Source organism: Python bivittatus, unplaced genomic scaffold (assembly GCF_059951505.1).
Source record: "Python bivittatus isolate LINGU-HERP-01145 unplaced genomic scaffold, Pbiv_v1 ctg000850_np1212, whole genome shotgun sequence".
NCBI lineage: Eukaryota > Metazoa > Chordata > Lepidosauria > Squamata > Pythonidae > Python > Python bivittatus.
The window spans coordinates 42,790,128-42,807,993 of record NW_028277112.1 but is presented as its reverse complement, the minus strand read 5'-3'; the positions used below and the strand labels follow the sequence as shown (position 1 = coordinate 42,807,993).

The window sequence follows — 17,866 nt, the reverse complement described above, 5'->3', positions numbered from 1 at the left end:
AAGATGGGAGATGCATGTCATGGAATCAAAGACCTGGAAAGGATCTCAGAGGTAATTTATTACATTGATTACAGTGGGGCAAAAAAGTATTTAGTCAGCCACCAATTGTGCAAGTTCTCCCACTTAAAAAGATGAGAGAGGCCTGTAATTTTCATCATAGGTATACCTCAACTATGAGAGACAAAATGGGGGGAAAAATCCAGAAAATCACAGTGTCTGATTTTTAAAGAATTTATTTGCAAATCATGGTGGAAAATAAGTATTTGGTCAATATCAAAAGTTCATCTCAATACTTTGTTATATATCCTTTGTTGGCAATGACAGAGGTCAAACATTTTCTTTAAGTCTTCACAAGGTTTTCACACACTGTTGCTGGTATTTTGGCCCATTCCTCCATGCAGATCTCCTCTAGAGCAGTGATGTTTTGGGGCTGTCGCTGGGCAACACAGACTTTCAACTCCCTCCAAAGGTTTTCCATGGGGTTGAGATCTGGAGACTGGCTAGGCCACTCCAGGACCTTGAAATGCTTCTTACGAAGCCACTCCTTCGTTGCCCGGGCGGTGTGTTTGGGATCATTGTCATGCTGAAAGACCCAGCCACGTTTCATCTTCAATGCCCTTGCTGATGGAAGGAGGTGTTCACTCAAAATCTCACGATACATGGCCCCATTCATTCTTTCCTTTACACGGATCAGTCGTCCTGGTCCCTTTGCAGAAAAACAGCCCCAAAGCATGATCTTTCCACCCCCATGCTTCACAGTAGGTATGGTGTTCTTTGGATGCAACTCAGCATTCTCTCGCCTCCAAACACGATAAGTTGAGTTTAGACCAAAACGTTCTACTTTGGTTTCATCTGACCATATGACATTCTCCCAATCCTCTTCTGGATCATCCAAATGCTTTTTAGCAAACCTCAGATGGGCCCAGACATGTACTGGCTTAAACAGGGGGACACATCTGGCACTGCAGGATTTGAGTCCCTGGCAGCATAGTGTGTTACTGATGGTAGCCTTTGTTACTTTGGTCCCAGCTCTCTGCAGGTCATTCACTAGGTCCCCCCGTGTGGTTCTGGGATTTTTGCTCACCGTTCTTGTGATCATTTTGACCCCACGGGGTGAGATCTTGCATGGAGCCCCAGATCAAGGGAGATTATCAGTGGTCTTGTATGTCTTCCATTTTCTAATTATTGCTCCCACAGTTGATTTCTTCACACCAAGCTGCTTGCCTACTGCAGATTCAGTCTTCCCAGCCTGGTACAAGTCTACAATTTTGTTTCTGGTGACCTTTAACAGCTCTTTGGCCTTGGCCATAGTGGAGTTTGGAGTGTGACTGTTTGAGGTTGTGGACAGGTGTCTTTTATACTGATAACAAGGTCAAACAGGTGCCATTACTACAGGTAACGAATGGAGGACAGAGGAGCCTCTTAAAGAAGTAGTTACAGGTCTGTGAGAGCCAGACATCTTGCTTGTTTGTAGGTGACCAAATACTTATTTTCCACCATGATTTGCAAATAAATTCTTTAAAAATCAGACAATGTGATTTTCTGGATTTTTTTTCTCATTTTGTCTCTCATAGTTGAGGTATACCTATGATGGAAATTACAGGCCTCTCTCATCTTTTTAAGTGGGAGAACTTGCACAATTGGTGGCTGACTAAATACTTTTTTGCCCCACTGTAAGTGCATTTATATCCCACTGCAATCCAACAGCTCTCTGCAGCTTGCATAATATAAAATATAGCAAAAAGTTAAAATATCCACAATATGATTAAAATACCAATAAAATAACAATAATTAAAACTCCAAACCAAAAGATACAATACAACCAAAATAAAAATATGAAAAAAAGATAATAGAAAGGAATGAAAAGATGATGCTATGCATGACCTCAGTTAAAATGTTCTTTGAAATAGTTCCTTTTGTACATCTTCCTGAAAACCAGTAAGGAGAGGCTAGCCTGATGTCTACCAGGAGACTCTTCCAGAGCACTGGCCGTACCACAGAGAAGCAAGGCCTTCTGGCTTTGGCTCCCTTCACTTATCAGAAGTATGGAACAAGGAATTTCTCCTTAGGACATCTAGTTCAACTTCCCGCTGCATTTAATTAATGTAACTGTACTTAAGATTAGTTCTTTGTGGGAGTCTCACTCATTTTGGGAGATATAGGCCTGGTGATCTCCCCACCTTCAAATGTTGTGCATGATTACTCCAGATGGACATGTTGACTGGGATTGATGGGAATGGTGGTTCAACTCCGTAAGGGTACCAAGTTGGAGAAAGTTACTTCAATGAACCTGTGCCAATTTTATTATACTGCTTTCTTGGTATTGTTTTCTGTACTCAGCTCTGATTTTCTGACTGAATCTTAGGTTGCAGCATCACCACATTCCTTGCAGAATATTTTTCTTCCCAGCTATGACAGACATGTTTAATAATTAACCTCAGTTAAATCTTTTGTCAGGAATGACTATTTTATATATAATCTTTTTCCCTCACATTAATTCTACTTGTCTTCAAATTAGGAAGCTCTTTAAGGGTTATTTCTTATGGGTGAAGGATGATACCATGTTTTAATATACTGTATAGTCTATAATTATGGTATCATATACTGTAGCTGTAACTACAAATAGGCATCCCAGCACTGCAAATCAAGTATCTTGAGCTGAAATTTATATGTTATCTTACAGTTTCAGTAGCTAGTCAGTACATTTAATATGAGTACTCTTGAGTAAACATATGCTTCTAGTTTATTATTATCATTATGGCTGAATCAATAGTCCAAAGTCTTTTAGTAAAGACAATTCCATTTCAAAATTGTGTCCAATTCTGCAGAAAATACATATTGTATCCATCAAATAAAATGACAGACTTTTAAACTTTTTGTGGAGTTCTTTTCATATTGCTAAAAAATGGAATGTGTAAATTTAATTTGATTCATGCATCAGACCTAAATATCTACCATGGCATAATATATTCCAGCAGCATTCCCAGCATGATGTCCCAACAATCTGATTATATCTATTCAATTACAATTTTTCATTGTCAACTAATGGAACTGTGAATGTTAGGTTACCAATCTCAGCCTAATCTCAGTACTAAATACTATTTTTAGAGTATATCCCCACAAATCTTATGGGAAGATCTCTCTTTTATTGTGATTTACCACTATGCCACTCTGATCTGGTTACTAAATTCTGCAGCCCAACATTTCTAATTCAATACCTTTTCTTCTTTTATAGTAGCTATATTAAACTTGAAATGTGAGGTAGCTCAGAACTGAAGTTTTATTTAAAAATGAACCAAACATATTTAATCTTATTCACAACATAAGACTTGAGATTTTAAAAAATCATTTCAATGCTCTCTTATTACTCTATGCTTAAAAGGTTACCATAACCTAAAAAGTATCTGTGACTTTGATAAGGAAGTCTCTCATCAATATTATTAGCTGACTTGCCTTTATATAACTTCCTCTCAACTAGGTCTCATAGGTGGGTCAAGCCTGAAATCAACCTTAGTACAGAAACAGCATGGATGAATTTATCTGTTACAGATCTCTGAAGCCACAATAACTTCTTGAGTGCAATTTTTTCCTAAATAACAAATGTGATTTTTAATTCTAAAATGTTTACAGTTCTCCCATGGGTTTCCTTTTTAGCCTCAACCATGGTTTATTTTGCGCCTTCTCTTCCTCTGTGCAGCTACCCCCAGCCCCCACTGATCTTTTGCAGATCTTCCACTTTCTGTCCTTCTGTTGGTCTCTTCTGATGAAACCAAAGGCCTAACTGATGGATGATCTCACCCAGGGTTTTCATGTACATGATGAATACAAGACTCCTTTGGCAACCTACAAACGAGAGGCCTAGGGAGCGGCCTCTCCCCCAACCAACAATCTTAAAAAGGGAAGTCTGGAGCCAGGATAATTTTAATCTTAGATTATGAATATATCAAATTATCTTATTTAACCAAAAACATTTTTGTTTACATATATACGAACATCACAGTATTAATTAATTCAACATAAATCACTGATTTTGCTTTGGTAAGAATTGCAAATAACATTAATGTCAAGTGCAAAATATGTTATTTGCAATTCTTACCAAAGCAAAATCAGCGATTGTCTGGATCACATTGGCCCATGCATCTGATTTATTTATTGAATATACACATTTATATTTATTTATTGAATAGATTATACATATCTCCCTTTAGCGTGTTAACATTACCACAGCAGCTTACATAATATTAGAAAATACATATACAGAAGAAATATAAAGAAAAGGACCTACGTTTTGCATGCATTAGCCTAATAGCTTTTACTGAGGGACATACTTGTATCAGAATGGTACACAACTTAAAGCCCCATAGCCTTAGCTGTAGTCCCCAGAGCCTTACCAAAGTTTTAACTTTTATCGTGATATATGAAAAAAATATATTATATGGAGAATTATCATGTTAACAGTATTAAGTAAAATTTAATTATGTTTAAAATACAGTTTTGTCTTTTGCCGATCTACTTCATTTTCGGTTTACTTTTAAGAGTCAGGCCCCTGGAAGCCACTTAAAAGGGCACGTGTAGATCCTCAGCCTGAAAAAAAAAAGCCTGCATCCCCGCTATATGTGAAGAAAGGTCATCAGAACCATTAAAAAAAAAAGTGGCAAAGGTGTTAGCTTGAATGAAACCTTATCTGAGAAATAAATTCTGTTTAAGGAAATTTGCAAATTATTTCTTCTAAAGTATTACCCTGAAATATATTGCCAAAGCAATGTATCACTGATAAACAGTCACATCTACAAAAGACAAAATGAAGCCCAAGGATGAAGTCAGTCAACATAAAACTGACTCCTATTATGCAAGGCAGGCTGTAATAGGACTTAATTTCAATGTAACATTTTTAGAAACAGAGGAGAATATTTCAGACTCTGGTGATTTATAGTAAATACTATGTTTAAAAGAGCAAGGATTTTGCTGGATTATGATAAGCAAAGCAGATATGTCTTGTTTATTTATTTATTAAGTTCGACACATCTAATTTCAAAAGTCATATATATTCCTCCTGAAGCCATTTAGTTCATATCCTTAGCATGTTGTACTTTCCTCTAGTCCTCCGTGCCATCTCTCATGCTTTTAAGAGTAGGCTTCAGTGTAGATATGATACTATCGGATAAAACTCTTATTTTGGAGTTAATTGTACAAGAACATATCAGTGTTGAACTGGGCATAGATGTTATAAGGTCCAGCTTTTGTTTCTAAAGCTGATGGCACTTTCCAAGAATTCAGAGATACATTGCTCAACAAACCACAATAGCTAAGGTCAAACATCACATTAAGCCAAGAAAATATGTTATGATTTAGTGTGATGAACCATGTCTGTTCTTCAAGATCTGATGTAAACATTGTATTTACCTGATTTTTAATGTTCTATCTTTGCTCATATATGGATACGTTGACTCACCTACTTTCCACCTGAGGATTCTATATTAATGAAAAAAAAAGTTGGACATTTAAAAATGACAAATGTGCTATGTGCAGTGGTAAAGATATATTTATATGGGATATGATTCTGAAGAAATATATTTATCAAGAACAATAGTTTCTGTGGCATTCAGAATGGCAAATTTTCCATTTATGAATGTATTTGTGTATCTTGAAATAATGTACAAAGGGAAGGAGACATTTGTCTACCAGAGATGAGTTTGCACTTTATAAAAGGCAGAGAATATTAACATTGAGGTCTTAACTTCCAATCTCAGTGTAAAAGTATGTTTGATTGAATACATTTTAAAACCAGTAATAGATAGCAGAATATAAAATACCTCATATAAAACGCATCTATAGCAAACAATATATAGCAAACTTGCACTTTATTTGCCATGCAGAGCTTCACTGTGTGGTGTATGATATTTGGGTCTGTTCAGTGTAGAGCAGAGGTAGACAATCTAGTATTCCTAGTTATTTTGGGATTCAACTCTCAACAGCTCTAGGAAGCATAATTAATGATAAGTAAGTAATAAGAATAATCATAAGTAATGATAAGTAATTGTCTTATAGTCCAAAACATTTGGAGGGCACAGGTTGCAAATCCTCGTTTCATGGGCCCTGCTGTATTTGATCAAAATTATAGTCAACTTGTATGTGCATCTTGCATGTTTATATAAGTTAAACCCATATATTTTTAAATTAAACTAAATTATTTAAAAGAACATTTAGTAGCATTTGGAGGTTTTCTTTGTATGCTTTAGAATTCAAAAGGATGAAAATACTGATAATTCACAACTAAGGAGTTCAGGGGACACTAGTGAATCTTGGCCTTAGACCACAATTATTTGTATGGAAAACAGAGAGAAAACTGTTTATCCTGTGATAACTCTGTGCTTGTGACATCTGAATGATAATCAGACTATGTAATTTCCTCCAAATTAAGTATATTTTATTTGACAAAAACATAAATTTAACTCTGTGGTCTGTTTTATCAAAGGAAATGTTTGGGTTTTAAGTGTAGCTAGCAAGTGATTATGAAGTCATTAACTACATCTTTTATTTCAAAAGTTAATTGAATTCCCTGTTAGGAATTAATTACCAATTTTAAATTTAAATTTAAAACCTTGTTTTATTTTTGTATGCTTTGCTCAAACTATAAATCCAAAAGTCCTCTAAAGATTGTATTATTTCCCTTTCTATCTATTTAAAAATCCAAGGAAATCACACAAAAATGCAATTCTTATGCTTTTGCTATGACAAACCATGCCATATGGTTGAATTCCTACTAATGGTTATCAAAGAAAGTTTTCTTATATTAAGAGCCTGCATGTAGTTTTTTGGGGTATGGGGGTAGAAATTGTGACATTATTTCCAACTTAATAAGTGGTGAAGGAAGGGCTGTGGTTAAGTGACACATGTGAATAAAAAGTCCCAGTTTAATCTCTAGCATCTCTAAGTAATATTGGTTAAGATTCCTATCTAAAACAGCAGAAAAACAGTAATTAAGGTAGACATTCTGAGACAGATGAATAAATGAGCTGATGTCATAAGACAATTCCATTACTTTTTCTGAAAAGTGAAACATAACTTATTGGTTTTATATGTAGGCATTATTCAAACATGAAATGTCTATTTCAACAAAAATTTGGTATGCATTTAATTTTGTACAATTTCATTCTGGTAGCTCAAGGTCATACTCAGATGAATTCTGGATCTGGTAAAGCAAAGAGAGGTTGTATCAGTTATGCTTCAACAATACAATAGAATATACAATGAAGACAATGGTAATTCAATTGGAAAGGAACTGATAAATAAATTAATAAGAATTCCAGAATTTTTAAAATAGTATATACTTCCTAACACAAGATAAAATATTTGTAAAAGTGGTTACAGAGTTTCCTGAAGGAAACATCTGTGAGCCATGTGGAGTGCTGTCCCTATGCTGCTGGTGCTGATCCTCCCAGGCAGAAGTTCAGATTAGTTCCATTGGGAAGCTTTTAAATTCTACTTCTATATATGTAGCTTCATGCAATACAGACTTATTGGTATTAATTCAATTTTGGAGGAAAAAAGCTAATTTCTTTATTTCCTACTGCAGGATCCTGCCTCTTATAGCTAAAAGACTTCACTGTTGCCATTTTGGCTGTATTGTAGCATAACCTATGTATGCAATATATAGTCAGTGAAAGTTTTTCAGATGGAAAAAAATGGTAACTTCTCTCCAATTTCCAATCCCTGCATTGGTTTGAGATTTAACCTGATGAAGAATGCTGCATAATGTAGTTATTCTGAGGTCTTTCCTACAAAATCCAAGAATGCACATTTTTAATACAAACGGTTTTTACATGCTCTAGTGGACATCAATATCTCTTCCATGTCAACAATATTGGATTTTATTCTAGAATGGAAAACAACAAAACTAAAAGCTACCACTACATTTATATCCCTCCACTTATCTAAATTCAGAGGCCCTCAAGAAGTTATTTCAATTTTTGCCTCATACTCCTATAAATATTGATACACCTGTTCCCAAACTTATTTGTCAACCTCATGGAGCATTATAGTACTAGCTTTCCCAGTACATATCATAAATACTATATTTTAATAGGTTTGTGCTCTGCTAGGGTAGGAGTGGTCAACTTCCTGAAGATCAGAGGTGCAATTCATTCCCCTGACTATCTGGAAGGCAGAACATGATGTCATCAGAAGGTTGGTGACATCACAGCAAGAGGTAGAAACTTATTGAAGGCCATTTCTCATTTTACTGACAGTTTTTAATGGTGGGTACTAAGGAGAAGCTGATTAGGAAAAATGCTCTAGCAGCTTTTGCAAGATGCCATCCTGGGGTGGGTCAGAAAGGACTAAAATTGGTAAGGAAGCACAAGAATATATACTTAAAACACTCATTCTCTGAAGATTCTGTGGAAGAGTTTTGATTGCCTCCTGAATATTAACAAGGAGGGAGTCATCCTGATTTTTAGGGCACAGAATATTCCAGAGTATTGTAAGCTTGGAGCAGACCCTCTCTGTTTTGAACAGGACAGGCCAATTTTACATGGAGTAGATATACATACATCCAGTCAAGCCCATGATACAGTAGAAGCAAAACAAACAAACAAACAAACAAATATCAAGCAAATTTGCCAAAGACGACAAATACCCTAAATACAATGCTGGAAGTAAATCTAAGACATAGCCAGCTCTTCTGTCCCAAGGACTATATCTTTAGAAATCAACTATTTCTAAAAACTACTCTTAAAAAAATGCTATTAATACAGCAAAGATCAAGACAGTTTGCATCCAAAGCTCCCTATTCTCAAAAAACAAGCAACACACTCTAATGTTCTACTGAATTTTTATTTGGCTGATCTGAAAACCTCTCATGCCCTAGAAAGAACAGCTTGTCCCCATCTTTACGGCAACACTTCAGGTCTTTAAACACTTAGTATGTTTCCTTCCTTTCTTTACAAAACAATATAAAACCAACTCTTCCCAACATTTCCCCCCCACAATATGAAAACATGCACAGTTGTTCTTTGTTGGATTCTTTTCAGTGTCTTTTCTGAAGTGAGACAATAAAGAACCAAACCCAGTCCAAGCAATGGCATCTCAGCCAGGCAAAGTAGAGAGAAGGTCCTCCTACAGCTATGCAATAATTTACTTCATTTTTTGAATGTCACCTATTTATATCACATATTATGCTCAATCCTTAACTTGGAATAACTACTCATTGTGATACATGCAAACAAGGATCTCATTTTTACTATAAACATTCCTGGGAAAGCAAATTAAAAACAAAGAGTCAATATCATATTGGTTATATTCTACTAATTAGATTTATATCTTGCCTCTCCTCCAGGAACTTAAGGTGACATATGCAGCACTCCCTTCTCCAAATGCAGAAGTATGGATAAAGTAGGGCCATCGTTTGCATTTGTGATTCAAGTTGAGATATAGGAGGTAGTAATTATTTGATTTCACATTAATGAACACAGATATCAAAACTGTCATTTTGAAAAATATCCTAAGAGGGCAGGCAAGGACCCCTTCTTTCAGGGTGGATCCTGTTGGGCAGCTGGAGAGACTGCCTGAGGAGGGATCCTTGCTGTGGGTTTTATGTTGCCTGGGCCACTTTTTTGCCCTCCCTTTGGAAAACACGACAGGGATGGCAACCGCCCCGGCTCAGCAGAGAAAGCAGGTGAGCGCCGAATGCAAGAAACTACTGTCACTCTCTCTGAGCCGTCACCTGCTTCTTTCCTGGGAGAGTTGCCCAGAAAAGTATAAAAAAAGGAGACCAAAAGAGAACAGGAGGCAGCAGCTCCTGCCTGTGTTCTCCACTGTGGTAGCAAAGCAAACTAGGGCTGGGTCATCGGCGTCGCCGAGAAACCCGAGCCACCGCCTTATCCTGCCGCCTTTGCCTAGTTAGCACCCGCGGAAGCTTGGGCGGCCGGACGGGCTGGCCGGCTTGCCCTGTCGCCGCGGATTTCTGAGGAGCATTTTTGCTCGGCACCCTCCCTTGGAGCGCCCCCGGAGAGAGGAGTGGGCGCCGGGTGAGAAGCGGGCAGCGTGGTAACTCCTCCCCCCCGCCGCGAGCGCGGTGGCCCTGCCTCTTCCCTCCCCCCCGCCAGGAAAAGGGCGGTTTGGTTTCTGCCCATCCCCCGCGTTTCAGAACCACACAGGAGACCTCCAACCTCCTGGTTGCGGCACTTTCCCCACGTAAGATGGCGGCGGCGGCGCGAGTCTTCAACCCGAGCCATTTTAACGCCCGAAGGAGAGCGGGGGGAGGGAAAAGGGACAAATCAGGCGCTGGGGCAGAACGCTCCCCCCACGCGCCTTCTTCCACACAGCTCCGAAGGGCGAAACAAGGCAAAGTAAGACCGGCACCCAAATGAAACACAAGTTACACCTTCCTGCTCAGCTGCTCTCCACATCCGGGACATTCAATTATCATCGCAGCTTCGATTCCCCCCCCGGAAATAATAAAGGATCGTTGCCAGGCTTCCCCCCACGCGGGAGCCGGGAATTGTAGTCCCGCCCCTTGGATCTCCTCCCGCTGAAAGGGAGGTTGATTACAGCGCACGCTGAGGCGGTTGTACCCAGTGAAAGACTGTTGCTCTTAAGCCTCATGCAGCCCAACTGTTCCTCAGGAACAAACGCGCCACTCCTCCTCCACACGCAGATGTACCGAAGAAAACCCACATTAATTTCTCTCCCCCCTCCCCTCGCGTGTAAGACGTGATGAAAAATTCAACCCCCAATTCCCTTCTTGAGACCGACCGGTGGGGGGGAGAGAACTTATCATTCATACTGAAAGCTCCGCCTCTTCCGGGCCTGTGAGGCTGGGCCGCCGCCTCCTCTCCTCCTCTCGCTCTCTCGTTCGCTCTCTCCCTTTTGTGAGTTATAGCAACCGTTGCCTTGTGAATCAAGCGCCATAGTCACCGTAGTCCTGGCGACTGTTACCCATCAACAACAACGGCTCCTTTCCTCCTTCACCACCATCACCACCTCCTCCTGCTGCTGCTGCTGCTCCTCCTCACCCCCAGCCTCACCCCCATCCTCATCATCACCCACAACAACAACCTCCAGCAGCAAGAGCAACACCATCACCACCACCACAGCCCTCCACAGCCCAGGTGAATATGATTGTAATGTGCACCCCCCCTTCCTTTTTCCATCGAGAAACCGGCCTGGAGTTGCTCCATTGAGCTGAATCACTGAATGTGCAAAGCGGGGAAAACTGTAATGTGTATATGTGTGAGACTGTATGTGTGTGATTCCTCCCCCGGCCTGTTTTGTGCTTTCTTTATATATTCCCTCTTCCCCCTCCTTTCTTCTCTGATGGTGGCTGTAGTGAATTGGTGGAGTTTAGATGGGAAAGTGGGTATTATTTGCACTGGGGGGTTAAGAATGGAAAGAAAATTGGACGCGAAGAGGGAAGCTCCCCAATGATTCCCATAAGGTGTCTGGAGAGGAGGGGGTGTTTTTTGTTCGTTTTAATATGCTTCCTATTCTTGTTTTTAGGGAGTTAATGGACGAAGGGGAAATAAGGTGGCTGTCCATGCTCTGGGTACTTCCATGCTTTAACTTGGAATTTGATATATAAGATTTAGGGGTTTGGAACTTGTGTGTGGGCCTTGGACTCCAACTGGGATTGGGTAGACTTGCCGTGCTTGTGAACTTTTTTTTTGCTTCTGATCATCCTCACCCTACTTGCTTTTTAACCTTTTCAGTACTTTATTATGAGCAGGTTGCTTCCTACGTATTGACATTAGCTTGATCATTCATAGGCAATTATCTTTGTGCTGCAGTTCATTCTCTTGTTCATTAAACACTACAATACTAACATTATTTATTTGAAAGATGTAAGAGAAATATTTGAGAAATCCATTATGTGTGATTTAATTCAAATTTAATGTGTGCATATAATTTTGATTTGTAGTGAATCTATCTTGACTAAGCTTGGGGGAAAACCTGCAATCACCTTTCTCATCTGAAAATTATTTTTATTTATGATACTTTATATAAGAAACATAAAGATGCAACAAAGTGGAAGGAAAATTTTACCCAGAAACCTTATTAATTTTTGTAGTTATTACATATATTATTCTTGTGCTTTTTAATTTATCTTGAGTGCTGAAATGAAAATCAAGTTGACCATAAAGAATATAAATCTTGTGAATTGGAAATATGCTTATGCTTAATCATCACGGTAGTTGCTAATTATGACTTGTAGGTTTGTACCAGGAGCATATGGTAAATGTTTGCTCTTTCTGGACAAAAGGTAATATTTCTTATACACCTCAGTGGGACAAGTTGTTGACATTCAGTTACTTTGCACCTGACCCCCTCTGCTCCTGGTTTTTAACATGGAATTGAAATATTTCTCAATGAATAATGCTGATCATTGGAGTTCATATTTTATTTAGAATGCAACCCAAATGTCTTGCCAGCTCACTTTTTTAAATTATTGTGATTTTGGAGGAGATTCTAGGTTTCCTAATTACATTCTATTAATTTGATTGATCTTATAAAAGAGACTGATTTAACTGTGAATATTATTATTTTTTTCAGTTATGAAATCTGTATTGAGTAGAATGTTACTTGTAACAATGCCAACAAAAATATATTGATTTATCTGATAGAATAACCCCTGAAGAGTCTATCAGTATATGTTATTTCTTAGAATGTCAGTTGCAAAGCAGGTTAGGTGATTATTAAGACTTTGGTAAAGCTAGGGCTGTTTTTTGAATAAGTTATATATTGTGTCATTTCACTTCATAAACTTATTAGGATGTGTATGTGTACCTATGTGCATTTACCCACACACACACATATATGAAACATGAATTATGACAGTCTGAAAACTACTACACAAACCAGGAATGGATAGATAATTCTTATGTATTAATGTGTAAATCTGCATATTATTTTATATCCAGAATATAAATTAATCCTATTTATATTCTTATTGCAGTAGTGGCAATTTTCTTTTTCCTTTTGTTTGCTGCATCCACCTGTTGTCTTACTTTAAACTAAAATTTGTAATTTATAAAGTTAGAAAAAATTAGTATTATTGTTTTTCTAGCTATATAGTTTCTAAGCACTGAAATTACAATGTCCCGTAGTCCAGAAGCAAGACAATATATGGTTTAGTGTATTACTAAAGTATGACCATAACGATACGGTGCAGACTTACAGTACAAATAGTGAACCTTTTCCTGATCCACCACAGTGACCAACTAATCAGCTTATTATGGGATTTTTCTTTTGTATCTTAAAATGACGGATTCCGTAGCAATACTTTTTAAGCTTTCACAGGAATACTTTGGTTAATATTAGCATACCGATTATATTTTATTTCTAGCAAAGCCAACTTCAGAGGCATCACAATTAGCTACCTCTGTGTGGTAAGAAAACAAATTGTGCTCTGATATTAACCTAAAATATTGTGAAGAGGTTCTTTTGATAGTTTAAAAGGTAAGTCTGTCAGTCGATCATGTTGAGACAGAAATTCCGTATCTTTTCTAATTTGACCTATTAAATAATATAAGAAAAGGATGTTTCCTTTGTTGATACATCTCACTGAACCACAGGATGCAGATGGGATGTCAAATTAAAAATTGCCATTCAGCAATGTTAATTAATCTAATATTTTCATGTTACCTAACTGGACCTTTGCAACTGGACTTTCCTTTGCCCCGCATTCCGAGTCTCAGAGCTTTTGGGGCATAATTGGAGAGTTGGGAGGAAGAATGAATACTATCAGTGATTTCCAGTGTGCTAAAGGATGGGCAGAGCTGGATACATCCCCAAACCAATAAGAATCTTTCTTCCTGTTACGATTTGTGATATGTTATATTATATTTATATTCTGTGTAATGTGTCCCAAGAATTCAGGGCAATAACCATTTTCTGAATGAATAATTTCAAAGATAAATACCTTAATTTATATTACTCTTGTTTTTTATTCCAATTGTATTCTAACAAAAAAGTCTTTTAATCAAATTCAGTCATTACCCCAAGTATCCACTTGTCTCTTTTCATCTGAGGCATGTACCTACTTAACTATGTGAAGGAAATTCCTTTCTAGATAAATGGTGGCAACTGTGTATTTATTTTAGAAAGATCTATATTCCTGTTAAGTACCGTGGTTTTACATTGAGATAGTTGAATACCTAGTTATTAGGGTTATTATCTATGCAGAGAGTGGGTTAAAATTTCTTTAGAGGCTGTTACAAATTGCACCCAATAATGTAAAATGTAGCCTACTGCAGTCATGCCTATACCTTTTCTGAGGCATGCACACATCTAGGCACATTCTTTTTATTGGATACTTTCTTTTTCATATTATATATTTTATATACAGACAGTTCTCAGCCTTTCTTTTCCATATTTCAACACCCACCTAGTGTCTTTATTTAGCACTGTACTAGACATCTTATGCTTGTTGTAGATAACATCATTTCCACTAGCATCCATCATAACTGGAGAAGGTGCAAAGGATTTGAATAGTTTACTCAACTGCTTTTCATTACTGTGATGAAGAACAAGTGGATACAGTGATTCATTTTGCTTGACAGCTATAGGTTTAAGCCCTTGAGTAAATGGATGGGTCTTGCTTATTCTGAGATTTACTGCTCTTCTCTTTTAAGTCACACATGATTGTTTTTTAAAACCTTGATTATAACTGATGGCTAGGGACTTTATGGAATAGGAGAAACGTATCCTTAGTGTAAAGCATTGAAGTTGAGGTATCCTATCTATGTGAGTCTCTTGCCCTTTAGAGGTGGACTTTGGAAGAAAAGATGTGGCTTCCTTTTGGAAGATCTTTAAAAAGCAGAGGAAAAAAAAATCCATATATCTCCAAATGGACTCTGAATTTAAGATGAAACTCAAAAACAATAGAAAAAAAGCTTAACCCCAAAGAAACGTTAAACAGAAAAATATTTTAAGCACTCCCCAAATGTCTAGCTTCCATACCTAGTCAACCTAACTATGACAGCTTTGGTTGAATCTAATCCTGGAGATCTTTTCAACCCATCAAATATAGGCATGTGGCACACTTGTCTGTGTGCATGTTAATATGTATATGTGCATTGAGCAGAGGACACATTCGCAAAAAGGGAGTACTAAAATTTAAAGTATTAATTGAATGTATAACTACTGATTAAAAGTAATTATGTGTGAAATAAGGCACCCATTGTAAAATTAATTGATCTTCCATCTGTATATACATCACTCACACATATTCCAGCAGAAACAGCAAAAAAAGGAGAAAAAGAAAAGAGAATGGAAATAAGGTAAATAAATGAAAGCAACGCTGGAAAGAGAAAAAAGGAAAAAGTGTAGAAAGAGGACAAAATGTAACAGTTGAGACTGGGAAAAGAACAGAATGGAAGGAGAAACTTTGTGGAAAGTTCAAAAGGCTAATGTATGGGCTTAGCAAACTTTTGCATACTTACTCTGAAATAAGTCACACTGAGTTTAATGGTGTGGTATCTTATTCTGGAGCATAATAAAGGATTTCTGAGTCCCTAAGTTCTGCTTTTTTGTTCAATCTTGCAGTATTCCTCAACATTCTTTCCAAACTGCACCCCCTTTCCCCTTGGATTTGGACTAAAGTATCCATTATATCTGATAGTCAGAAGAAGAGAAATGTCTTCTAAAAGGTTTAGCAGGAATACAACAGCATTCTTCAAATATGTGAAAGTATAACTCATAGAAGAGACCTGCTCTCTTATTCCAGAGAGGACATGGAATAATAGTCTGAGGTTATATTGAATGTTAGGAAGTTTTTTTTATAACTATAAGAGTGATTTCTCAGTAGAACCAATGTTTTGGAGATGTAGTGGGCTCCTTTTCATTGAATGTGTTCAGATGGAGGCTGGATAGCCTCAATTACTCTTTCCAACTCAAAGATTGTAATTCTTTTATTCTATTCTGAGGTAATGCTGGCTTTCCCACTGAGTGAGGTTGGACCCCAGGGACTATTGTTTTTTATGTACTCGGGATTGTTGGTTTAGGCGCTGGGGGGGGTTGGGGGGAGGGGATGTTGATTTTTATTGTTTTTTTTTATGTTCTTACCGCTGTTGCTGTGACAGTTGTGGCTCATAAAATGGACAGCTATACAAATCTCTTAAATAAATAAGCAAGCAAGCAAGCTTAGGACTCCTATTCCTGTCAAATCATGAAATTTTACAACAATATTCCCATTCAATGGAGAAGAAGATGAGAACATGCAACCCCCCCTTCTTGCTGTCCAGTGTAGAGTATAAGTTGTTGCAGTTAAATAGTAGAGGGAAAGAAACAGATACTTTTGTTTTTGCCTCACTAAATGGAGGACTCTAGAAAAACATATAGACCCCATGGATAGAAGAGGCTCTCCACTGACTCCACATATTATTCTACAATACTTGCTGTCAGTGAGCAAAAACAATGGTGGTGGCTTCTCCCATTCTCCTGCTTCCATTATAGCCACTTGTTTATGTTGCAGCTTGATGTCTGCATGTGCTGTCCATCCTCTCACTTTTGGTTAATATCTGTTTTTATTTGACAAATGTAAGTTAACTCTCCCATTCAAAGCTAATTAATGGGAGGGGAGGGTTTCATCTTTCTTTTAGTTAACACAATATATTTATAATTTTGATTTAAATTATGAACTGACAGGATATTTCCAGGGAGAGCATTGCTCATAGAAATGTAAGATACTCCTGGGAAACTCACACTACTTTCACTTGCATCTGCTGTGAGAATTCCATGAACTAGATACCTACAATTGGTTGACTTGCCCCATGGAAAATAAAGAATGATAATGAAAGTGTATAAGAAGAATACAGCATGAGGGATATATATAAAAGGCCTCCTGATTTATCTTAGATTACTTTGCGTGAACTAGTAAGTTATTACTTAAGAACTCCAGTCAGGCATTATTTTTTGGAATGCATTATTGTTGATAAAAGGATATTGTAAATTATGCTTGGATCATTTTCAAAAGATAGTTAATCCATTTCTTAAATATCACAGAGGAAAAAAAAATCAGGGTTCCTAGGTATCTTATTTCATTGCTGAACTGTTTTTACAAGATTTATTTTCCTGGTGTAAAATCTAAGTACATCTTCCCATAGTCATTTTCTTTTCTTTGTTAAACTTTATGCCATGTTCTGTTACCTACATCCCAAACTGCAGCAAGCTAGAGATACCACTGTGCAGTTACATAAGGGGAAAAATTGATGGCACTAATGTAGAGTTCCTCATGTGTTTTCAATTCTTAGAATTCACTGTTAACAAAAGGAACAATCACCATGACTGTAAACAAAAACTTTTGTATAGTTAGAGAACGACAGTCTTTAGCAGCACTATCTAAGATCTAATGGCTATAGTGTGTACACTGAGTTCTGTACAGGTAGTCCTTGTTTAGTGTCTGCCTTGTTTAGTGACCGTTCGCCGTTACAACATTGATGAAAAAATAACCTTACAACCAATCCTCACATTTACAACCTTCGCAGGTCTGTAAAGCAAAGGAAAGCTGAAGTAAGATCATAAGCATAGTCACAGTTTAACTTAGTGACAACTTCGCTTAACAACTGAGTTGCTGGTCCCAATTGTGATGCTAAACGCGGATTACTGGTAGTAGAAATTGAATGTTTTTTAAAAGATGAGGAATGTTTCGAGTGGCATGGCATGTAGTGTTTTCTCTTTATGGAAGGGAATCCCTATCATGATGCTTAAAGATTATTGGACTACAACACTGTATTCTGTTTCGATAAATGCTGGCTTGCTTTTCAGGAGGTAGGCAGCAAAAACTAGTGTTTGTAGGCAGAGTAGATCTTGGTGACAAAGACTATATTAGGTTAAATTTGAGTATTTTGTTATATTTCTCCTGTGATAT

General features: G+C 37.4%; 1 protein-coding gene across 2 annotated transcripts in view; it reads left to right on the top strand.

The window, feature by feature from the left end:
• Window positions 1-10,403: 10,403 nt before the first annotated feature.
• Window positions 10,404-17,866, top strand: part of RFX3 (regulatory factor X3) — a 153,242-nt gene continuing 145,779 nt past the window's right edge. The window contains exon 1 of one of the 2 annotated variants that reach the window (XM_088129962.1): window positions 10,404-11,111. The gene's annotated coding sequence lies outside the window, so the exon portion shown is untranslated. The remainder of the gene's footprint in view (window positions 11,112-17,866) is intronic. The other variant, XM_088129961.1, reaches the window with a different exon arrangement.